Below are 26,177 nucleotides of genomic sequence, written 5' to 3'. Positions count from 1 at the left end.
CTTTCGAGAATCGTGCAAGGAAAGGCCGCAATGAAAGGAATGCTTTCGGAGCAAAACATCGGCCGCGTAACAAAGAACACGACAGCGTATATCACCACGGTGGTTGATTACACCCCCCCCCCCCTTCCTCCGGCCACACCGCGTGCGAGATATTCAAGTTGCTTTTTTTTTTTTTTCAATACCGCGGCAAGGAATGAAAGAAGGCAATCGTGACGAGGACGACCGCATCAAAGGGATGTGAATCTATTCTGGCAAGCTTGCGCTTCGGACGGCGCTTTGAATGAGACCGGAAAAGAGTCCTGGACACCCGGAACTGAAGTATAGAAAGATTTTAAGGTTTTATTTTTGTTTGCGCCTTTGTTATTATTTTTCGGCAGCCATGCAGCCGTGATTTAGACGGAGAGAATGGAAGCACGGCGGTAAATAAATAAGAAGCACTTTCTTGACGCACGCATGCACTTGCGCGCGTCTCGAAGAGACATGTGGGTGCGCGTGCGTGGGTTCGTGGGCGTGCCTGTGTTTGTGCGGGTTAACCATTGTTGTGAGTTTTATGACCCCGAACATATCACTAATGCTTGGCTGTTAGCGCGTGCAAGTTCAGGATTGATGGAGTTCAACTTCTCAAAAAAACCGCGTGGCCTTTGAGATGCGCCGTGACAGAGGGCTCCGTGCTCATTTTCACCACCTGTCCTTCGTTAGTTAGGGTGCACTCAAAGCGATACGTGAACATATTCACTCTGCGCCCCACTCGTAACGCGTCACAGATGCCGCCGGGAATTAAACTAGCTGTTACCCGCTCCGCCCCCCCCCCATATGTAGCTGCAATTAGCTAGAAGGCGCTAAATCACAAGCCCTTCTCAAAGCCTCAATGAAAAATAGCGCAGTAAGAGCGGCGAGGGGTCCGGTGGATCCAAGCTATAAGTGCAAAGTCTGACGTGACAAGATGGATAGATAGCACACTATGATATTATAGTTTTATTTATTTTTTTATTTAATGTCTAACTTATCCTTTCTCCGCAAAAGCGTAATGGAGAAGCCTGAAGCGTGTCCCGTCCACCTTATACATCCAACGCCTCGGGTGAAATATATCACGTTTTCCTATCATTTCCGAAAGTACGACCGGTACAACCTGCAGTAAACGACTGCAATATATAAAGCTCGTACGTGTCCCGTTCGAAAAACGCTGTGTTATGCTGTGTTAGACGACATGTGTGTGCAATGTTGCGCTGGATAAGACGTACGACGAAGCTTGCACTACAGGTTTTCGGACAGCGTAAGCAGGATGCAGGAGGCACCTTCCGTATTACTATGCAAATCACACTTCCCAAAAGCAGCCCTGCAAAGCAGATTACCTGCAAGGCGTTTCCTGCAATCCGCTGGGCTGTCACGTGATGCGCATGTAGCACGTGCATTCTACGTCAACCTGGAATCGACAGACATAGAGAACCATGGCAACATAGAGCTAGTTTGAGGCAATCCGCTCTCTGTATGCGACCTAGTACAACCACGGGCGCTCCTCAAGCTTCAGGGAAATTTCTATGAGGCAAAGAACACTATCGCTTAATCTATACAGCGGTGCATCAGACAACCTTAACTCTCACTTCACGTACACATTGGCTCTTCCTTAGTAGCGTAGGTGTCAGGTTTCAATGAGCGATTCTGAGCGAACAAGTCTGAGCGAATGAGCGAACAAGTCTAATAAAAAAAAAATGCAGCTGATTGGCAGAACTGCAAGTAAAAAATAATTTCATATTGAAGTTCTCAACGGCAGCCAAACCCACGGCAAACGGCCGTCGGTGTGGCGAAACAACTGTGGTGACCAGCAACTTTTCGCTCTCGGTCATGTCACCTGTAGGTGCTCATGTGTAAACCTATGTCCTTGTATGTCATGTGACCAAAAATAGCAGCGCCGCCACGTTTACTTTAGCACTTCCAAGTTTTAATGTGCGTGAGCAGTGAGGTTATTGGCAGATTGAAAGAAGAGTGCAAAAGATGAGCAGTTGTGACAGCGTTAAAAGAGCAATGAAAACAAACGGTGGTCAAATTTCTCCCAAGCAGCAAGCTTGAGGTCGATAGTATTTCGGCGAAGTTCTCTGTAGTTTATCTTCAACATTCATGCTTGATCCGTCACTGCAGCTGCGGTTATCATCAGCCCTCCCGTGATGCGATGCTATACACTCATGTGCCGCCTGTGACCGAAGGTATAGCCTTAACAAATTCGTACTGCTTCCTCATTGTAGTGGCTGCCTCCGCCATATGTGATCACTGCGTCTTTCTAAACCACCGGGTATCTCCTCTGCCACTGCACCCGCTTCGAAATCCTACGACATTTTCGTCGGAGAGCGCTCAGCCAGATGTATGGTCGACCCATGCAGAGACAAATATATCATGTGCCATCATCAACCCAAAACGCTACGCGCGCTCTCATGGCTTTCCTGACACCGAAGGGCCTGAGAAGACGCTTAGAAATAACTTGTATCTCCTACTGCGCACATGGACGCTTTCCTTATGTCTTTGCCTTCTCCTTTCAATCCCTCATCCGAATTCCCCCTGCAGGGCAGCCAAATGGGCATTGTCTGGTTAACGTCCCCATCTTTTTTTGTTTTCTCTCGCTATCTCTCTCTCTTTCTCTCTGATACCATGGCACAACACGCTTTAGAAACTCTGTTCCGCCCGTCGACGGGCGGAACGTCGATATCGGCGTACAAAATCAATCCATGACCTTAGGACAGCCAGGAGGATACAAAAGAAGATTCAGCGTCGAATGGATAGATTAGCGTCTGAACGTTAGGCAACGTTTTGCCAGACACTCGACCCCCGCAAGCCGCTGTCTCACATTTGGAAAACGGTGCAAAGTCTGCGTTGCCTTCCGGAACAGCGTTTTCCATTCAAGGCGCTCGCGCTTTTCCAAGGGCGGCAAGACATCGATGTCGCAGAAGACTTTTGTGCGCGGATAGCAGACCAAGCGACACGTCCAGACCCTCCAGCCCGAGATGACGTCCCCCATTCCCGTGAATGCCGCATGGACCTTCCTTTTTCAATGGAGGAGCTCGAGGCGGCACTAGCTCTCTGCAGGCGCTCATCATCTCCGGGCCCAGATGGTATATCATACCGAGCCTTGTGCTATCTCGGAGAATCCGCACGGATATCACTATTGAGTCTCTAAAACATCTCATGGCAGGAGGGAAATGTTCCTGACGAATGGAAAGTAAGCTGCCTGGTGCCAATCTTGAAGCAGGGCAAATCCCCGCTAGAGCTCACCTCTTACCGCCCAATAGCGTTGGTCAGCTGTGTAGGAAAGATAATGGAACGGATGATCCTTGGCCGCCTGGAATGGTACCTTAAATACTACAAGATTTATCCGAATTCCATGGCTGGTTTCCGACGTGACCGCTCTTCCATCGACAATGTAGTTGATCTCGTTTCATATGTCCAGCACGAAAGGTCCCGTAAACGTTTATCTGCAGCTTTATTCTTGGATGTGAAAGGGGTATACGATAACTTATTACATGAGGCGATTCTCGACGCTCTTGTGACGGTTGGCCTAGGTGGTCGAGTATTTTTGTGGATTGCAAGTTACCTTTCTGCAAGATCATTCTATGTGTTAACTGACGATGGCCCAACTACGCGACGCTATACTAGCAGGGGCGTTCCTCAAGGAGGTGCTCTCAGCCCGACGCTATTCAACCTCGCTCTTACTGGGCTTGCTGAACACTTGGCAGCTACCACCAAAATTTCAATACACGCAGATGACATCTGTGTCTGGACTTCAGCAGTCACACGTCCTCAGATACGTGCACGGCTTCAAAGAGCGGCTACTTTGACAGCGAGCTACTTGTGTGAACAAGGTCTCAGCATATCACCAGAAAAATGCGCCCTAGTGGCACTTACTCGCAAACCAATGACACCTTATGTCATCTCAATCAATGGGCGGACCATTTCCTATGTCAGAACCCACAGATTTCTTGGCGTAATTATTGACCGAGACCTCTGTTGGAGGTCTCGGTCAATAATTGGAGGTCAATAAGTTGGAGGTCTCGGCACGTGTAGGCCACGTGCGTTGGAGCACGCACGTGGCCTACACGAAACCGCGCCTGACAGCAACTTCCCAGGTGTTGAAATACTTGACAGGAAAGAGATGGGGGATGTCAGTAGACGCAATGCTGAAACTCTACAGAGCTCTCTTTCTCGGTGTTTAAGATATAGTCTATCTACATTGAACAACACCTGCAAGACAAATATTCGTGTTCTGCAGGCAGCACAAGCTCAAGCACTCAGAATTTGTCTTGGTTTGCCCAGATGCACGTCAACTGAGGCAACTATTGCGATTGCTCGGGACCATCCAATGCAAACTCACATCACGGTGGAAGCCCTGAGAACGCATATCAGACATTTTGCACGTGCCCCCTATCACCACTTTGCAACACTTCCTTCAGACAGGCACCAAGCATCATTCTCTAAAACTATCGCCACGTACAACGACAAACTTCCCTCGGGCTTCACCGCTGCATCTAAACCATCGATACCCCCTTGGTGCCTTGTCAGCCCCACAGTCCATCTCAGCGTACCAGGAATCGGGAAAAAGTCTGATTTGTCGTCGCCTGTGCTGAAACAACTGTCTCTGCTTCTTCTGCACGAGAGGTACGCGGACAGTGCACATATTTATACAGATGGTTCCACAAACAGGCAGTGTTCGTCCGGTGCTGTGGTCGTCCCAGCAAGAGGGTGGTCAGCCCTAAAGCTGATGCTTTAGGGCTGACCACCCAACGACATCTACATCTGCGGAACTAGCTGCTCTTCGCGCTGCACTTTGTTTCGTCAATCGGGAACCACCTCGACAATGGTCAATTTTCAGTGACTCAAAGGCAGCCCTACAATCTGTGCTATCAGCTCTGCGTCGCGGGCCATTCGAACAGCTCGTGCTCGACATTAGATACCTACTTCATACATCACATGAGAAAGGACATCACGTGACGTTTCAGTGGCTGCCAAGTCACTGCGGCGTCATAGGAAATGAAGACGCCGATAAAGCCGCTCGGACAGCTCTTGAAGACACACAGGAAGAGGCCATGCCACTTTCACGGTCCGACGCAGCCAGAAGCCTTCAAGTGCTTGCACGGGAGATTACGCTATCTCTATGGTGCACACCAAGCTGCCAGACCAACCGCAGCAATCATCAACACGACCTGCCCTCATTGATGCATCTGTGTATGCCAACTGGACTCCGCCGAAGTGAGGCCACCCTGCTTTATCGCTTATGGCTAGGGGTGGCCTTCACGAAATCCTACTCGTTTCGCATTGGAATGGCCGACAACGCTCTCTGCAATGCCTGTCTTTGCGAGGAGAGGCTGGAACACATTCTGTGCGGCTGTCCTAAATATAATATTCCGAGACAGTCCATGGCGTCCGTTCTAGCGCACCTGGACAATAGACCATTGTCAGTTGCAACCATTTTCACATATCGCCGACAGAAGACATCGCAGCTGAAGGCGACGAAGGGACTACTTCGGTTTATGAAGGATACGGGTTTGGACAAGCGGCTGTGACAGTGATGTCGCGTACCGCGCAAGAGTGACGGACTGTAACTGACGATGCGTTTGCTTTGTTATGTGCTCTCTCTCTCTCTCTCTCCTCCTATCTTTCATCCCCCCCATCCCGCTCCCATGTGTAGGGTAGCAAACCGGTTAGGCTACACTGGTTAACCTCCCTGCCTTCCTTCTCCACTTTTTCCTTCCTTCCTTCCTGTTTGCCTTTCATTCGCGGAAAAGGGGAGGTTATTAGCAGGGGAAGCGAAGTCCGCCTTCGGCAATCTTGAATGTCGCACATGTATCCCGGCACGGGTGACGTCCATCTGGCGTGGAGGCAACGAAGATGTTTCCGCCTCTGTAACTGCGTTTTTAGGGCGTAAAGAAGACAAAAAAATCAAAATCACGATAAATTCTCAAGCAATGTCCGCGCTCTCAGGTTACATGACCGTTCCTTATTTGTTCTCACTTCACTGGCCCCGAGCAGACCTGATAAACAATGACGACACATACAGCGAGAGCGGTAGCTGTAATTTAGTGGTTCCGCTATCGTTCTTTTTTGTGTGTGTGTGTGTGCTTGTCACCTTTCTCGTTTACGAAGCATCCCCTCAACCTGAGACTCGGCTTCCAAGCATGTAATGTGCCCCTTCCTGTTTAGTGTGTCTCAGCACTACAACGAATAACAAAATTAAACTGAACTGAATTGGCGAATTGAACTTGCGTGACACCGTAAAGGTGCCAGTCGGCTCATTAGAGTCTGAAAAAAAGCGAGTAGGCTTTCTTGATCTTTGAAGAGTGAGATCCGCTGTAATAGATTGCGGCCGTTTGCAAACACCGAAACGAGCGCCAGGCTATAAAGAGACGACGACCCCACGGAGTAGTTTCGTCTGTGCCAGTTCGCGTTCAATGGACAGCGCTAAGTGATACTGTACTCTGACCACATGGCGGCTGGTGCTTGTTGCGCCACCGGTGGGTGCTTGGGTTAAGCGCTACAGGGAGCCAAATGCAGTCACCGTGCATCACAAACGCTCTCGATCTTGCTGCATACCAGAATGCATCAGCTCCATTTCCCAGAGCCCAACGGTGCCACCACGACAGCCGGCAGTCGTGCGTTCCGAGTGTCGCGTTTGGGTCGCTGACGCACTGCAGAGAAACCATGGGGCTGCCTTCGCATCTGCGAGTGCTATTTTGGCAAACGGGCGGACTGTCACGGCGCCGTCACAACATGCATGTGTCCTCACAACATGCGTGTGTCCTCACAACGGCTGTATTTGCCGGCGTCGAGGTCACGCTTAAAAACTACTTGGCATAGTAAAGGGTGTCATTGCCGTAGCGGTAGAGTGCTTCATTGATGTGAGTTTCTTTTGCTCAGTATAAATGGCTGACCACAGGTAGCGTGCGTGGGTTGTAATCAAGAGGCTGCAACCAAAATACCACGAAATGATAGTCACGCATAGGTGATAATCATCATTATAGTTTTAAAGTCTGAGGTACCTACCCACTCAGGGTCAAGGGACGGGCGGATTTCGTAACTGTATTAAAGGGATTAGTTTAACATATGCACTACTGCTAAATAAATGAGATTTCTTTCTGAACACTTATTCTGAACACTTATTCGCCAATCAGATTAACAATGAAATTTATTGGATTCACAAATGAACACGGGGATTTCTTAATCCATTAATCCCAAGCTTCCTCTTATTTGCCTTTTGTTTCTAACTTCCGTCCCTTTTATCCGCCATTGTAGTCTTTTGCCCCTGCGACACGTAAAACTATATACCACCTTGAAATAGGCCGCCCGAACACAAACACATAGAACTTTTCAATAAAGCATTAATTTGGCATACATTGTGAAAACACTTTAGAGCACTTGGTAGCCTTATTATTGTCTTCATTATATGAATTTGCATCAACTTTCGAGATAAATGTCGAATGAAACGCGTGGTAAAAGCGCATTTTCTCCCCCGTGTCCACGTCGACTTAAATTATCTGTGTCTGCCCGCGATATGGTGCCCAGAGACAAGTGATGTGCAGAGTACTGGACCTGTTGGACAATCGTCCACTATCCGAACTCAAACCTTTGGGTCAATACTCCCAAAGGACATCCGCCCTGAAAGCCTTACTCGCGTTGTTAAGGTACCTGCGGTCTATACGGGGCTAAACGATAGACTTTAAGAAAGCCGCCCCCTACCGCTCTGTAATATACGCGGTTTGTTCGTGCTCTTTCTCTCTATATGCTTATTCCACTTTCTTTCTCTTTTTGTCCCCCTTACCCCTTCCCCCCGTGCAGGGTAGCCTACGGGAACTACCTACCTCTGGTTAACCTCCCTGCCTTTCTATGCATACTTTTCTCTCTCTCTTTTGCGATGACAAAAGATGTGGAGTTCAAGAATTGTGTTAACTCAGAGCTCACGCATATTGTGATCTAGGTGAGAGTGAACTGGGCCCCAGGACACGCGGGTGAACACGCCAACGAGGTTGCGGATGTGGGTGCGAATGAACAAGTTGCCGTTCGCTCTGACCCGATCATCTCTGCACCCCTTCGTGAGGAGCTTCAGCGAACACTTATTCAAACGAAGTGCACTCGCGATCTTCGATTATGTGTATCAGTCGGGGAGACCTGTCAATCCCTAGAAGAACTCACTGCGACTAATGACGCCGATGCATTGACCGCAAGCCTTACATTCATGTAAGCACGAAGCTGACACTGGCGCTGAGGACAATTTTTTCTCACCCTTACGCATTCCTTCAATGATAGCTCTCCTTGAACATCACGGACCAGGCAGACTCCGTTCACCAAACCGAAAGTCATCGATGCGATGAGTGCGAGATGTATACATCAACATACTTGCAGGGTGTCCCAGCAAGATGGGACTCATCTCGAAGTCAAGCGAATGCTCGACTATAACGCTATTAAAGCTTCCACGAGTCCATGATCATCACTCAGTCGTATTGGTGAAAAAAAAAAAAAGCAGTGGTATTCCATGTCTTCGCTTCCTTCATCGCGAATGGCAGTAAATTATAAAAAAAAAGGCACTTATCCTCTGCCCACACAGTAGACCTCTTGGCTCGTCTTTGACACGCCAGCTCCTTCTCTTGCAAGGTCTAGCGCTGTTAAGGTAGCAGTGAGAATGCACGTTTATACTATATTGCCTAAAAAGGCATTAAGCATTTTGAGCTGCACCTCAAAGCTCAGGAGTGCAGCGAAATAATCATCGAATTTGATCGATTGGGCCAGTGCAAACAATATATTTGAATAATAAAACTTATTTATCAGGGATGCAGGTGCAGTTGGCTTAAAATAGCTCAACATGCACACTCTTTCGAAATGCCTGTCTACTGAATGCCATGAATAGAAAATCCATGCTCTGGTATCTGTACGCGAAGGAACGCAGGCTTTTCATTTGTTTTTATGTTTTGTATCCTACGGCTATATCATTTGTTCCACTGCAATTTTGCCGAAAGTTCAATTCAATAAACACGTGGACTCTTCCCGATAGAATGAAAGGCGATATCAGAAGCAACCAATGTTTTCGCTGCTCCGCGTCCAGACGGAGAACAGAAGCGCGAAATGTAAAGCGGTTCAACCACGGTAATACAGAGCATCGCAGAAACACGGATTCGCTGACGCTCTGTCGACGGCTCTCCGAACAAAAGAGCCCAGCATCCGGAACATAAGTATACACCGTGTCGCGCGACTCACTTGTGCGATTCAATAGCCGCGCACGAGGGAAGCCAGAAGAAGAGGTTGGGCAGCGCCGCCTCTCGCAGGAGAAAACACGTGTTGCTCCCCGCGGGACGCCGCAGAAGTCTACACTAGCATACGAGCATCTGCTGCGCGGAATAAAAGAACTCGAGAGAAAAGACACGAAGATGGTAGTGGAGCCGTCGGTGTCGTCGTTATTATTACAGTCATTAGGAAAGGGCTTTCCGATTCTTTTTTTTTGTCCCCCCCCCCTTCTTCCGCCCTCGTTCCGCCCCCACCGGAACATGTGGGCGCAGGAGCTCCCGTTTTGCCGCCGCTTGTCACACTCCCCTTTGCGAGACAGACGGGGGCCAAAACTGCGGTTGCGGCAAAGCGAAAAAAAAGAAAGGTTAATAAAGGAAAGGAAAGAAAGAAAGCATGTAACCAGGAAAACAGAAAAGAAAAACAAAAAGCAGGGGACCAGCCGGGGGAACAGCCAGAAGTGGCAAGAAGTTGGAAAACGGAAAGTGCCTCGGTCGACACAAAAGCTGGAGCGAAAGTGGAATCTTATCGTCTTTGCGTGACGGAGAGCGGGGTCCGTCCTAATGGCGGCTGCTCTCGGCTCGCTTGTGCGCGCACTCGAGAAAGCGTCCGAGTAGTCTCGCCGTGCGTGCTGTTCCGTTTCGCTGCCGCCGGAGCGCGCACGAAACCACCGGTGGACGCCCGGAATGCGGTGTGCGAGCGCGACGACCACTTTAGCCCGGGCGCCGGCAGATTCTGCCGCCGTCTGCCCCGACTGTGCCCACCGCTTCTGTTGCATCAGCGCCTCCCCCGTTTTGCGGGCGGCGACCTGAGAGAAGGAAATAAAGAGCACAAAAGTTTGGAGAAGACTAAAGCGGCTCTTTGTTCGCTCCGGTCCGTTCCATTGTGGTGCGTGTACAGAATGTGTTTTTACGGACGCTGTAGTGAGATCTCGATCTCCGGGGCAGTTTCAGTGTTGCTCTGGGCCATGGCGCCCGAGTGCCGCCTTCTAATCTTCGCGTCAAAGCTGCCGGTGGCTCGTAGAGGAGAGACGAATGGGTGCTAGGATCTGGAGTTGACGCTGCACTGTTCATGGTCGATGTGTTTTCCACAGTTAGTGGGGACATGAATGTTTGAGGGCATCGAAATGCCCACGCGTTGCCTGCATTGCTGCGTATGTTCAGATGATGCGGCGCTGACGAGTCGCTGCTTTTCTTCCGTCACACGGCGAAGTCGCGTACTCAAAACAGTACAAAGATCGTGAACTTTGCAAGTGCGTTTGTTTCATTGTCATGGGGCACTTATTTCACGAGAACGGAGTTAAGTTTCGTTCGTTCTTTTGTCCTTGCTTCTCCGTTAGGATGTGAAGTTTCTCGGACGATGGTCGGCAGTTGTTGATCGAATGCAGACAGGAAGCTGTGGAGATCAGATCTACAGAAAATATTATTAGGTAAACTTTTCCATATGCACAGCAAACAAAACAAATGTATTACAACTTGAACAATTGAGAAACAAAGTCCCGCTCTTCTACTGTCTCAATGACTGTTAGAGCCCAGAGTCGTTTTAACAAACATGGTACGGAGCCTCACTGATCTATCAGCAATCCTGATTACAGCCCAGTCTGAGGGACAGCATATCGTCCCGATTATTATAGCTCAAGTAGAAAACGAAAAAGGGCGGTAGGGCCGTTGGCCCGTCCCACAGGTTCAGTCGCCAATGAGAGCGAAAAGCTTGTTAAGCCACAGCCCAACGGGATGGGCTTACCCTTAAAAGTAAACATATTGGAAAACAAAACTATTTTCCTTCTTCCTGAAACTCCGTTCCCGTCTCATTTCTACGTAGTCAGTGGTGGCGTCAACAACATACGCCAGGCCCGCACAATTTATTGCTAAGCCATCTCAAACCCTGATGGCGTCTCTAGGACGTCCCAAACCTCGGTGGCGTCTCTTCACCGCAAATATCTCTGAAGTCGGGCTACAACACTGCGTACCGCAGCTGCACTCAAGGTCTGTTCGCGTGGGAGATTTATGACCGTCCATAACATCCGAACTTATTGTCTACAAGACGAAGCTCTCCGTATGCGTGTTCACAAGACGACGCCGTCCGAATGTGTTCCTCACATGCGCACTGCATCTGTAGAGCGCACACTGTAAGTTGCCATTCGACACCATGCGGTCTTTTCGCCGCACCCAGCAACAAAGGCCGACGATTGGCTCCCGGACGCGTAGAAGAAGAAACCCCCGCTCCGTACACGCCGCATAGGGGCGACTAACGACAGTTGCGAAGTATACAAAACAGTCAATGCGGCCTTACAAACAGTATGTTGGTGTACGAACAGGGCTAAACAATGACCTCCCGGATCCGCTCGTTGTGTCGCACCAACCCAACAATATCTCAGTAGCAGGGATTACATTTTTAGTAGTTTTGTAGAGAAATTTACTAATGTTGCGCTAACTCTTTAGAAGTGGCAATACCCAGGATGTTCTCTCACTTTTTTTTTTTTTTTTTTTTTGCTACCGCTTACGCCGCTTACTGCGCACAGATTTGCCCGCGTGATGACATTTGCTCATCACCGGATTATTTCAAGCGGTACGTTCATTGATTGATGACTAATTAATCTTGAAGCTTCTTGCATGCGAGTGGCCCATCAGAGAGACTATACACTGCAAACATCAATAAGCCTGAATGGGGATTTTTATGGTTTAATACGTAATAAAACTCCATAGCTCTATATATTTACTCCATCACCATGGAGTAAAAGAAAGCATAATACGGTGATTTTACCTCCTTAACCAAATGACGGAGTAAATAAACGGAATGATTTGATATAATTCCGTTTACAAAAGGGAGTTTATTATGCGAAAATGTCGTGCCATGGAATGGATTTAAAATCGATTTCCTACGTGCACTGTAAACACAGCTTAAAGCCGGCATATTTCCGAGATACGGCGCACAAGCTATTTGAACACGTCGGCACCAAATTTTACTCCATCAGCGAGAACGTATATAATATAAAAACGGTGAATTCATTCGCAAGACTCGTAGATGTAATAAAATTGGTCGTTAATGGAGTTCTTTTTTTTTTTTCACGAGAAAGCTCACATGTAAATAGAGCAAAATAGAGCCTAGTGCGGCAGTCGCACAAACTAGGCACAGTCGTTTTCATTCCGACTGTTCAATCGCTTCTTCTTTCGTGCCCTCCCACTCATGCATGCCACCTTGTATAATCAGCGGCCGTTTCTACAAGCCTGCGAAATCACTATACGACAGCAACGACATATCGCCGCCTCCCTCAGCACGCCGCACAGGCCGGTGATCCCGACCGCATCGTCGACGACGCCACGAAGACGCCATTTTAGGCGTAGCATCCATCGACACCTCATCTTGGCCGTTGTTCCGGGAAGCAGCAATAGAGTGTTTTAGTTGAGCGTCTTTACGGTACGCTCCGCTCCGAGCTGCCCCGCTAAGCCACAGCGGAGCGGCGAGCGATTTTCACGTTTTAGTTATACGTTAAGCGCAGCGGAGCGGACCTTTCATAGTTGCAGCGCCCCCTGGCTAAATTCAGGGTAACGCAAGAAAATAAAAACACTTTATGATCACTCTTATACAGTAAAATGTGTATGTGTATATATATAACTTATTTCTCCATGAAGTATCCAGACGTGCGCTTGTAATGCGTTATACCGGTCCATTTTATCCAATGGAAAATAAAGCGCCGTCTTGGGGAACGCCACGTGTTAGCCAGCGCGCTTGCTTTCTGCATCCAATCCAATCCGTTCTGACGCTAACGCTAGCCAAAGTGCTGCGCGGCACGCTCCGCTCAGGCAGCTTCTAAGCGGACCGTGTTCCTCGCTCCGCTATCCCGCTTACGGCTAAGCGGACGGCGCATGCCATAGAGTTACTATACTGACTCTAGAGGACAAGCTACCCATAGGGCCCATGCATTGAAATCGGGAACCGCATGAGCGCCGCCATGTTGCTACGCGCCGAGGTTGCCAGCTCCTGAGACGTTTGCTAGACTTGGTGACAGTAGTCAGTTTTAATCCGGCAACAGTAGCAGCGTAGCAGCATGGCGTCTCGCTTGTAGTGTCGTGATGTGTGCGTGCAGCCGTGTGTTTGGGCTTTATAAGTTGGTTCTTTATTCTATGTTGCGGGACGGCGTGTGTGTGGTCCATGTTGGCCGCACAGGTGGCAGTTATGCAACTGAGGGATGATCCTGTTGAAGTTTCCGGCGGTATGCGGTTTTCAGCGGTCACGCCTGTTGCAGGAGTGTCACTCGACGAGGTTACGAGCTCGAAGCTGTGGTCAGATTCCTCGTTGGCGTTCCGTAATTCTCTTCGCACGGGCGCGGTACGTTGCAAAAGCCGCTTTCGCGATGATCGGGTTTTTTTATTATTATTATAAGTACTGATCCAGCTGTAGGGCACATGTAACCGACAAACGGAAGTCTCAGGAGAGCACCTGAGATTATAATAAAGCAGGCGGCGCAAGAACTCCAGGGCACCCAAGTGACAGTGGGGGGGATCAAAGCTCGAAGCAGAACGGTACGTAGGTTGGGGCCGCCGAGGCAGGTGTGTGTGCCAGGGAGTGTTCGCACGGACAGCTACCCTGGCACGCGCAGCAGTGCCTCGCAAGGTCGAGATACTTTAAAGGCACCTGCGCCCATGATCTTTCTTTTGCCTCGGTGCAGTGAGCACGATTAACGAGAATAATATGGGGGGCATCCGGTGCAGTCGCGAATGCGTCATGACAAATGTAGCTCGCGTCGCCTGGCTTGTGTAGTAATATCAGAGTTCGTTGTATGAACTTTATGCATAATACGCTTTCTTACGGTACCTTAACGGAATGGGTCTAGAGGACGGTGTTGGTACATTTTTTCGTACCGCCCTAATCCTATACCCCCCACTACAAACACACACACATACCCCCTTTTTTTATGTATACATACAATTCCTTGCCATGACGGATCATAACCTCCTTTATTTTTGAAGAATAGAGGAGGCTATGAACCGATTGACCAGTTCAAGTTGTCAACTTCTCAGTAACTGTTATAGGAATCACTGTAATAAACACAATTCCACGATCGGAATGTTTACTTTCATTTTTTGTTGTAACACTGAGGACTACATAGAACTTTATTTTGTATATGTGAGAGAAGTATGTGGATATCACGAGCTTAAGCCAATGTGCTATACACAGACAAAGCAGCTGCTACAACATGAACTGCATTGAGGGCCACACAAAACATACGTAATTAAAGGTGCAAAGTATAGGGGGAAGCCTCAAAATACGCTCTGTAGCACTGCAAGGTATAAAATATATTGTATGTGTACAATAAATGTTCAAAAATACAATGCATCAATGTCCCATTTGCCTTCAAGTTTATTATCAAGTTCAAGTTTACTGAAGTTTATTATGAGCATATGTACAACAGGAATGTACTGACACACCCGCAGTCGAGGTGGCTGTTCGAGGTGTGCTGGCTGCCTCAGTGTAAGAAAAAGAAATTGGGTGAATGTCGACACCAGTGCCACTGCTTCTTGCCTCTGAACTGCACGTGCCTGCGCGGCATCTTTGTACACAAGTGTGCTGGCGTGGCGAGGCGTAGGAGTCATCCGAGAGAAAGAGTATCGTTTACATGGAGAAGTGGCTGTTCACATTGCCTGTCGCTTTCCCTCAAATGTTTCCTTGGCGACTAGGGTGACACCCGCAGTCAAGGTGGCTGTTTGAGGTGTGCTGGCTGCCTAAACGAAAGAAAAAGAAAGAAATTAGATGAATGTCGATACCAGTGCTCTTGCTTCTTGCCTCTTACCTGCATTTGCCTCCATGGCCTCTTGGCTTGCGGAGTCTGTATGAGGGAGCTGCTGTGGCTAGGCGTAGGCATTGTCTAAGCAAAAAGAAAAGGCCATTCAAGTGGGGAATTATGGAAATAAATGCAGTTGTTATGTCTGCTTCTTGCACTCTTCTTGCCTAAAAGTTTTCAAACATAGTGTCCAGTACACACCAGCACTTTGACTGCTTCTGCTTTTTACCTGCAGGTGTTGCTGCGAGATCCTTAGTATGGCTGCGTGCAGCATTGTAACACTTGGTGGAGGCATTTGAAGTGGTAGCCAAAAATATAAAGAATCATCCTTGTCTGCACGAATGCTTTCAATTTCTAAATGCAGGGGTAACTATCACTATTAGTGCAAGGCCCCCCACATCTATGCGGCAAGTGCCATAGCTCGAAACTGAATTTTTCCTTTAGTGTTTCACAAGGCGCCTGATATGTCCACATTAGATGTGATGTGTTTGTTTTTATTTATCCCAGTGTGGAGAGAGCATCATTAAATTGTTTTTTATTTTTGCGTGTCTTGTTTTTTGGTTTATTTCTGAATTTATCAAGCAGCAGTCTCACGATGCTAAAGTGACTTATGTAATGGCAATCAGCTTTTGTTTTGCAGAAAAACAATGTATTTCCTGACCCATTGTTTGACATCCCCTCACTCGCATAATTTTGCAGAGTATTCTACCTATATTGACTTGCTTGACCTCCACTAAAGAGTCTTGCATATTCAAATACGACTCTTTCCTTAAAATCATTCGACACTTCTCATAATTTCTGTACCTTGGGTTTCTGATACTCTGCATTCACCATTTTTGCTTGTTTCTGACTAGAAATGTCTTCTTTAATTTAGAGCTTAAATTTACCTTTGGAACACAGGGAAGGGCTTGCCATTGCATATCTGAATAAAAGGGAAACATGTTTCATGAAACATTTGCAAAATCCAATTGAAGGTTGATGAATGCAGCTTGCAGTGTGATATGAATGAATTAGTCATAAAAGTAACTCATCTCACTTGGTAAATTAAAGCACATATTAGTGTGATGTACAAGATACGTTACACTAACATGGTGGGTTCTCTTGCTTATACAGCAAAATAATCGGTGCGCGAGAAAAAAATTATTTTTGCATACCCCTTGTACACACTGATTTAAGGAAAATGAGCTGGAGCTGTCCACATGATGTACTTATTTTGCATGCGAGTATGGTCAACAAAAATGTGTCCCAGCTGCTTAGTGGTATTCGGGATTATGTCAGTATTGCATATGTGCCTGTTGTCTAAAATAATTGAATTTTGAAAATGCTCGCAGGGATCTGATGTGCATATCTGCAGTTTATGGATACATGTAAAAGACTCAGCATCAAGTGCAAGTGAACGGTCCCACAGGCCCGGAGTCTATCATGCAAATAGATTCGCTGCACAAATTTGTGACCAGAAAAGATATTCCACATGAAATGGCATGCAAGGAAGTGTTGAAAATATTGCACAATTAATAAAACGCCTACGCTATTAATATGTGGGTTGATGCACTCGTTATGCCAAACGGAGGTGAGGCGTGCTGACAGGACACAAGAGTAGCATATTTACAAGCAAACAACACAAGCGCCGCCCACTTCTCTACTCTTGTGTCCTGTCTGCACGCCTCACCTCTGTTTTGCATAATGAATCCTTACCAACTAGCTCAGCTTTTGTCGTTCTAAGTCTCGATGCACTCGATTTCGTCCGCATTAGGCACTCGCCTCTTGATTACTTCGTGGCACAGAGATACTCGATCGGCATCAGGCTGTTTTTCTGCTGTGGCCTTTGTAGAAGCATGATTGTTCAAAGTGCAACAATTAAACAGATTCTTTGAGTTGCTTGTGGCTTCGCCAGTACAATTCCCGTGCGCTGGTCCGCCTGTCCAGCAATTTCCTACTGAAGGGAAACCTGCAAATACATGCCGCTCCGCATGTAGAAAAATACTGTGACGTTTCTCAAACGATTGTGATGCACCACAAGAGCTGCCTACTCGCGTGATATTCTCAACAAGGAGATACATTCGTTTACTTACATGTGAAGGTATATGCCAGAGCACTCCGGGACTTCGGTGGCACATAAGGCACGAGTGTACCATAGCGTCCGATGTCGACGCGCGATCGCATGTCAAACCAGTGCCTCCTTTGTCAAACCTAAACTGTACGAAACTACTACGTATCCAAAAAAAAAGATTCGAAACCGAAATTCGCGTCATCCTTTATTGCATGAATGCGTACATCGTGATTTAAATAAGTCACGGACTTAGCGATCGCTTTCTGTAAGCTTAATATTAACGCACCACCTTCATAAAGCCATCAGGTATGCGTTTTTAGATGACAAAGCATAAGGTGACCTGTACTTGTTTTCAGCCCTTTCAATAGTAATTGTGCTGGCCACATTGACCAGTAGCAACAGGGCGGCGCCCTAGAGGTTCCCACTTTTCCGGCCCAGCTTTTCCTCTAGAGTTGTTCTACTAACTCTATGGCGCATGCGCACTCGCGCTTCCGCTCCACTTAACTGCTTAGCGGAGCGTAAACACGCTCAACTAAAACACTCTAATAGAGTGTTTTAGTTGAGCGTCTTTACGGTACGCTCCGCTCCGAGCTGCCCCGCTAAGCCACAGCGGAGCGGCGGGCGATTTTCACGTTTTAGTTGTACGTTTAGCGTAGCGGAGCGAACCTTTCGTAGTTGCAGCGCCCCCTGGCCAAATTCAGGGTAATGAAAGAAAATATAAACACCTTATGATCACTCTTATACAGTAAAACGTATATATATATATACACACCTGTTTCTCCATGAAGTATCTAGACGTGCGCTTGTAATGCGCTACCGGTCCATTATATCCAATGGAAAATAAAGCGCCGTCTTGGGGAACGCCACGTGTTAGCCAGCGCGCTTGCGTTTTGCATCCAATCCAATCCGTTCTGACGCCAACGCTAGCCAAAGTGCTGCGCGGCACGCTCCGCTCAAGCAGCTTCTAAGCGGACCGTGTTCCTCGCTCCGCTATCCCGCTTACGGCTAAGCAGACGGCGCATGCGCATTCGCGCTTCCGCTCCGCTTAACTGCTTAGCGGAGCGTAAACACGCTCAACTAAAACTCTCTAATGTCGTGCACGCAGGACGCGCCTCGTACAGCGGAGCCAACCTTGCATCAGTCACCTTAGGTGAAACGGGGTGAAACGATTTTTCGTGCGCGATGACTATAACTAGCGGTGCGTGCATTCGGAGTTGTGCCGTTTACTTGTGCTCTTATGGACGCCTTTGTTTCAGCAGGCAAGAATAATATTGTGCGATAATGGTGGGCGATGCTGCAGGAACTATAATAGGTGAGCCTGGAACGTATCGGCAGTAGCGTTTAATGTCTTTAATGAGGCACTATCCCTTTCTTTCGCAACTCCCTTCTTGAAGTTGAGATTACCATGAGAATACGATACCAAGCGGGCAGATTTTGCGGCGAAAAAATAACGTGTCTGCTTGGGTGCGTGTGCGGGAGGAAGGAGTGCGTGCGCATGTTGCTTGAGTGTATGTGCACGTGTGTGTGAGCGCGCGCGTTTTGCTATGTGTGTGTGGACGTCGGCGCTTTCTTTTCGTGGACGCTTACGCATGAAAGCTGTAATGCGTAAGCTTCGGCTTTCAGTTTCGATGAAGTATGTAGCGCTTGTGCGCGTTTGCTTGTGAGCTTTTTCACAACGGTTAGCGAGCAGGTAGGTGACAGACGCGTGACTGGTTCCGAGGGGACGTGAGGCACGGGGTTGGCAAGCAAGCTGCGTAGGTGAGTACAATCGTCGCCTATCGTCAATCCGACACGCATTTGGCAGGTTTTGTGGGCATTCACCCTACCGGAATGCGGCCTTGGCCATCGTCGCTTGGGTGCCTGCATGTTCTCCCTCTCCCGCGTTAAAGGAGACCATTCAGACACTCTCAAAACGGCATGGTCAATGGGCGCGATGCCCAGCTTGAACGCCGGTCGGGAACGCAGTCCGATTTTCTGTAGGTGTCGTTTAAGCGTGTTCCCTTATTGGTGCAATTAGGGGACTTTTCTTTTTCGTGAACGATTAAGGAATTGACTGGCTCCATCCAATTTCGAAATTCAGGCTGATCTACCGACTTCTCACAATGCCGCATATTAAGTGAAAAGCATTCGCAAAACTTTGTAGGTCGGCTGCCATGCAAGGCTATTTCCTGTTATTTATATATATATATATATATATATATATATATATATATATATATATATATATATATATATATATATATATATATATATATATATATATATATAATTTTTCTAAGACGGACTCTCGTCCACGGATTACCTTTCTTGTTGTAAATGTGGTTCCCCCCAAGTTAAGGAGAGCAGTATTATCGAGTAATTAAATCCTTGTTAGAGTTGGCTGCACACAGTTCTGTCATTCGATGTAGTCCGCGCTTCCTTTCATCAGTACATCTGCATTGTGTTGTTTGCGTGTGCGTGTGTTCACTGAATATGCGACATATTGGGCTTTTGGCCTTGTTGATGGATGGTATATACTTTATATTATTGCTAAATCATATGTACCATTGACAATAACATTGCTCTTATTACGCCTAATTTTCCTCGAATTTGTGTTTTCCGCTATAGTTTGTCTCCCGTGTGATGTTGTAATGCCTACAGACAGTAAAATGCACTTCATAGAGCTATCCGAACAGCCCTGAGTTTTATTTTCTTCCTTAAATGATAACATACGTTGAAATTCTAACAAGAAATACATAAGTGAGAATGTACTCCTGTCAAAAGAGAGAAAGAGAAGGGAACAAGGAAAGGCAGGGAGGTTAACCAGACTGATAGCCTCCCTGTCAAAAATTCCATTCGTTAATGGTGTCGAGAAAAACATTCGTCGTACAGCTTTGAATCATACCAATGCCACATGCTCTCGCAAACGTGAAAGGGCTAATGTGCGCGTTTTATTTGCGCTGAATTCGCGTTTTGATTTATGTTATGTTACGTTTCGCCTACGACGCGCGGTATAGCCGGCGCGGATGCAACGGACGCTGGAGCTTCGTTCAAAGCGGCAGACATTTTGGCCCGTTCGGCGCCGCCGCTACGCCTCCCCGCCAAGCGCGTCCAGGCATGTTCCAATGCCACGTGTCTTCGTGTGCGTGTGTGTGTGTGTGCGCATGTTGGTGCCCACGCTTGTCGAAGCGCGGCAGCCGGGGAGAGGAACTCCCCCAACTGTGAAGCGAGGAGGTCTGATCGGCGCCGGCCCGGCGGATGCGCCACCTACTCTTCCCAACGTGCCCGAGCGGCGCCGGCCCGGCGGATGCGCCACCTACTCTTCCCAACGTACCCGAGCGGCACCGTCCCGGCGGATGCGCCACCTACTCTTCCCAACGTGCCCGAGCGGCACAGTCACGTGCACGTCTATAGAGGCGTTCCTTCTTGCCCTCAACTGCGAGAGTATAAAAGCAGCTGCCCCCGGACGCCAAGAGAGAGGCTCCTATTTCTTCTGTTGAGTAACGTGCTCTCCAGTCTCTCTACTTCGGTCGACCTGACCGCCCACTCTTTGCGATGCTAGAATAAACAAGTTGTTCTGTTACCTGTCGACTCATGCTTTGCCGGGACCTTCGGATGCTTCCAGTTGTGCCCCAGGCCGCCAGGCCAACGCTACCCTTGGGGCTTGCGACCCAGGTGCAACAACGGGCGTCAGCGCTGAGTTCCCAACAACTGTCTGCCAGCGGTGAGATCGCGACAATGGAGGCCAGCAGCGAAGATATGCAGTTGACTGTATGCTGAGCAGCACAACGACCATCCGGGAGCAGTGCAACGAGCCCTGTGTGATGACTGGTTGCCTGCAGCGGAACGACTGCGCTGAATTCTTGGCTGCGAGGTTTGGTGAGTGCGGGACTTTCTTCTTCTGAGTTTTGCCAGGCTTTTGTTAGTGTCAGAAACAGAGCTGGTAATTGTGGTTGTCGTTGCTGCCGGGTTAGTTTGCGGCAAGACAATAATAGGCAGTAGAGAAAGCAGCATTCAGAGCAGCCATGGATTTGAAGTCGTTGCGCAAACCGAAATTGCTGGAGCTTGCAAGAGAGTTGGGTCTGGATGTCTCGGACAAACTCAGAAAACCAGAACTGCTAAGGGCTATTCTTGAGTTAGAAGCTGAGGATGACGAGCTGTCGGAATGCCTTGAGACCATTGAGGAGAGGGAGACGGCAAAAAGACAGGAGCGCGAAATTAAAGAACAGAAAGAGAAAGATGAGCGTGAACGAAAAGAACAGAAAGAAAAAGAAGAGCGTGAACGTAAAGAACAGAAAGAGCGAGAGCAACAAGAGCGCGACCGACAACACGCTTTGGAAATGAAGCGTCTCGACGTAGAGATGGAACGCGCTCGTAATGGAAGTCAGGCACACGGTGCAGGAGAACGCGTATTGTTCAAAATGACTGACCTGATGCGGCCGTTTAAGCTTGGAGAGGACATTGGTTTGTTCCTGGTTAACTTTGAGCGAACGTGCGAGAAGCAGGGGTTCTCTCGGGAAACGTGGCCACAGCGCTTGCTCACTTTGTTACCCGGCGAGGCGGCCGACGTAGTCGCTCGCTTGAATAGAGAGGAGGCAGAGGATTTCGACAAAGTGAAATCGAGTCTGCTAAAAAAGTACAGGCTGTCAGCGGAGGCGTTCCGTCGGAAGTTTCGGGAAAATGAGAAAGGCAGAAGTGAGTCATATACGGAGTTTGCGTACAGGCTTATGTCAAACATGCAGGAGTGGCTCAAAGAAGAGAAAGCGTTTGGTGACCACGATAAAGTTCTGCAGTGTTTCGGGCGAGAACAGTTTTATAGTCGGTTACCTGAGAACGTGCGGTACTGGGTCTTGGATAGGCCAGACGTTAGTACAGTGGCTAAAGCCGCTGAGCTAGCCGAGGAGTTTGTGACGCGTCGGGCTCGCGGAGCTAAGGACGGTCAAAAGGGTGAATTTGGCTCCAAGTTTGAGAGGCCGAAGTTCACACCCATGAGATTAAAGGGGGACACACGTAGTGCGGATGCGAGTGAAAGCAGTCCGACCGAACGAAAGGAGACGGCGGCAACCGAAGCCAAACGCAGAAAACGGTTCGAGATGAGGCAAGCGCGCGTTTGTTATACGTGCCAGAAGCCGGGTCACTTTTCGGCGCAGTGTCCGGAAACAAAAACAAAAGTTGTGTTTTTGTCATTATGCAGCACTGACGAGAACATGAAGCTTCTCGAGCCTTACATGCGAGACCTCCTCGTGAACGGGAAAGAGTGTCGAGTGCTTCGCGATTCCGCAGCTACGATGGATGTAGTTCACCCGTCTTACGTAAAACCCGATATGTTCACGGGCGAGTGCGCATGGATCAAGCAAGCCGTGGAAGCTCATAGCGTGTGTCTCCCCGTAGCAAAAGTGCTTATTGAAGGACCTTTCGGAGCGCTTGAGACGGAGGCGGCAGTGTCATCTATGCTGCCCCCCCAGTACCCGTACCTATTTTCGAACAGGTCCGATCACCTCCTGCGCGAGAAGGGGCTTTTGTTTGGTGAGGCTAGCGTTCAGGCCTTAACCAGATCGAAGGTTCGGGAGCTCGCTGCAAAGGCGGTAGTTGCGGCGCCGACGTTGTCGAACAATGAGAAAGGGTCAGAGGCGCAGCAAGCTGATATTCACAGCACGCCCGAACTGAATAAAATTGAGTCTGTAACGTTAAAGGCACCAGATACTGGAGAGGAAATTCCCGATGCGGGAAAGTTAGAAGAGCTATCTGCAGATTTGCTCATCGCGCCTACGTCAGACGGACTTAATAGGTTGCTAAAAGTCAGCCGGTCGGCTTTGATAGCCGAGCAACAGAAGGATGGCAGCCTAGAAAACATACGCTGCATTGTCAAGGAAGGTATCGCCAAGAAAAATGCTCGCTTTGTGGAAAGAGATGGGGTCCTGTACCGGAAGTATCTAGACCGCAGGGGAGTGGAGTTCGATCAGCTGATCGTGCCTCAATGCTATCGTGAGGATCTGTTGCGCTTGTCGCACGGGGGTTCGTGGTCCGGACACCTAGGAGTTAAGAAAACTAAGGACCGTCTCTTGCAAGAGTACTATTGGCCAGGGTGTTTTCGGGACGCAGACCATTTCGTGAGGACATGTGACACGTGTCAGCGGGTGGGCAAACCAGGGGACAAATCGAGGGCGCCATTGAAATTGGTACCTATCATTACGGAGCCTTTTAGACGGCTCGTTATTGATACAGTGGGACCTCTGCCGGTAACAGCCACGGGGTACAGACACATTTTGACTGAGATCTGCCCAGCGACAAAGTTCCCTGAAGCAGTGCCGCTTAAAGAACTCAGCTCAGTTGAGATAGTCAATGCACTACTGTCCATATTTGCGCGAGTTGGTTTTCCTGCGGAAACCCAATCAGATCAGGGCACAGTGTTTACTAGCGCTTTGACGACAACTTTTCTCGAAAGGTGTGGGGTAAAGCTGTTACACAGCTCGGTGTACCACCCACAGTCGAATTCCGTTGAGAAGCTCCACTCCGTCATGAAGCGCGTGTTGAGAGCATTGTGTTTTGAACATCAAACTGACTGGGAGCTGTGTCTGCCTGGGGTGATGTTTGCATTACGGACCGCGCCGCATGCGGCTACGGGGTTTTCGCCAGCTGAGCTGGTGTACGGTCGCTCGCTGCGATCTCCGCTTCGCATGCTTCGAGAATCGTGGGAAGGCAGGGGCGACGACCCAGTCGTGGTGGAGTACGTGCTTAGGCTCCTCGAACGCTTAAGAAGGGCACAGGAGTTGTCAGGTGAAGCAATGGCAAAGGCCCAGCAGAGGGCCAAGGTTTATTATGATCGGACAGCCAGGGCCCGTCGTTTCGAGGTGGGCGATGAGGTCATGATATTGCGCACATCGCTAAAAAACAAACTCGACGTGCAGTGGGAGGGCCCAGCACGAATTGTTCAAAAACTGTCGGACGTCAACTACGTGGTGAGTCTGCCAGGAAAGCGGAAAGCACAGCAAGTTTACCACTGTAATCTGCTCGAACCCTATAGACAAAGGGAAGCAGTGGTGTGCATGATGGTAAACGTTCCTGAAGAGCTTCCGGTCGAGCTTCCGGGACTAGGCTCAGTGACGAACAGGAAAGACACCGATCAAGTCATTAGTGACTTAGTCAGTGGAGCATCGCTGTCGCCTGAGCAGAAAACCGAACTACACCAGCTCTTACAAGAGTTTCAAGGTCTGTTCTCTGAGAGGCCTGGTAGGACTTCTGTCCTTACTCATGACATAGAACTTACCTCCCCAGAGCCAGTACGATCCAAGGCGTACCGGGTGTCACCCCGCCAGAGCGATATTATGGAGGCTGAGGTAAAGAAAATGCTACAGCTCGGTGTTATTGAGGCGGGTGAGAGTGATTATACCTCCCCTTTGAGTTTAGTTGAGGTACCAGGCAAGGAACCTCGTCCTTGCGGCGACTACCGCAGGCTTAATTCCATCACTAAGGATCAAATTTATCCGATCCCTAACATCGAGGAGCGCCTTGAGAAAGTTAGTAGCGCTCAGTTTATTTCCACCCTAGATCTTGTCAGGGGTTATTGGCAGGTTCCACTTACAGAAGAGGCTAGTAGGTATGCGGCGTTCATTTCACCAATGGGAACATTCCGTCCTAAAGTGTTGAGTTTTGGTTTGAAGAACGCGCCATACTGCTTTTCAAGCCTCATGGATAAAGTGTTGCGGGGACAGCAAGAATTCGCTTTACCGTATCTAGACGACGTAGCGATATTCTCCGCATCCTGGTCTGAGCATATGGCACACTTGCGGGCAGTATTAACCCGCCTGCGCGAAGCGGGCTTGACAGTCAAGGCTCCCAAGTGCCAGTTAGCACAGGCCGAGGTTGTCTACCTTGGTCACGTGATTGGTCGGGGTCGTCGCCGCCCCTCTGAAATAAAGGTGGCCGCTGTGCGAGACTTCCCGCAACCGCGCTCGAAGACCGATATTCGGTCGTTCTTAGGTGTCGCCGGCTACTATCAGAGGTACATCCCCAGGTACTCGGATATCGCGGCTCCCCTGACGGATGCTCTAAGAAAGACAGAGCCGCAAACAGTCGTCTGGGACGAGACAAAGGAAAGAGCTTTTAGCGCCCTAAAGAGTGCCCTAACAAGCCAGCCTGTGCTACGATCGCCCGACTACACAAAAGGGTTCGTTGTTCAGTGCGATGCTAGTGAGCGAGGCATGGGCGTTGTACTGTGCCAACGGGAAAATGGAGAAGTAGAACACCCCGTCCTGTATGCTAGTCGTAAGCTGACCAGTCGTGAGCAGGCGTACAGCGCCACCGAGAAAGAGTGTGCGTGTCTCGTGTGGGCCGTTCAGAAATTGTCATGCTATCTAGCCGGCTCGAGGTTTATCATTGAGACGGATCACTGCCCTCTCCAATGGCTGCAGACCATCTCTCCCAAAAATGGCCGCCTCCTGCGCTGGAGCCTCGCTTTGCAACAATATTCCTTTGAGGTGCGTTACAAAAAGGGGAGTCTCAACGGTAACGCCGATGGCTTAAGTCGAAACCCCTAACGTAGGAATCAGCCTCAAAATTGTTTGTTACTGATGTTTTTCTTCCTGAGGCAGGATTTTTAACATATTGCTTTTGTGTAGTGTTTCAAAGTGATGATGTGCTTTCTAGTGCAATTTTCCAATTTGTGGACGCGTTCTGAGTGCTGCTAGACTACTGTAAGGAACTAGGCAGTGGTATAAAAGGGGAAAGAGCCTGGCAGGGCTTAGTGAGAGTTGTGCCGTGCTTGCTGACTGAGCGGTTGAGTTTCGGCGTAGTTCCAACGCTTGCCGGGAACGAGAACAAAAATGTGAACTCTCCCGAAGTCACTTTGCAGTGTCCTGTGTGAACCTGAACGAGAGAACGAGGCCTTCTCTGTGCGCTGCGCTCAAGAAACGTCGAGGGACGCCCGACTTCGGTTATGAGCATCAACGAGCGACATCCCTCCGGACAGCGGATGCAGTCCCCTGACCATCGGGATCTCCTTCCCCCGGCGGGGCGGTCTGTTACGTTTCGCCTACGACGCGCGGTATAGCCGGCGCGGATGCAACGGACGCTGGGGCTTCGTTCAAAGCGGCAGACATTTTGGCCCGTTCGGCG

Source organism: Dermacentor variabilis, chromosome 5, assembly GCF_050947875.1.
Source record: "Dermacentor variabilis isolate Ectoservices chromosome 5, ASM5094787v1, whole genome shotgun sequence".
Lineage (NCBI taxonomy): Eukaryota > Metazoa > Arthropoda > Arachnida > Ixodida > Ixodidae > Dermacentor > Dermacentor variabilis.
This window is presented reverse-complemented; position numbering follows the sequence as displayed.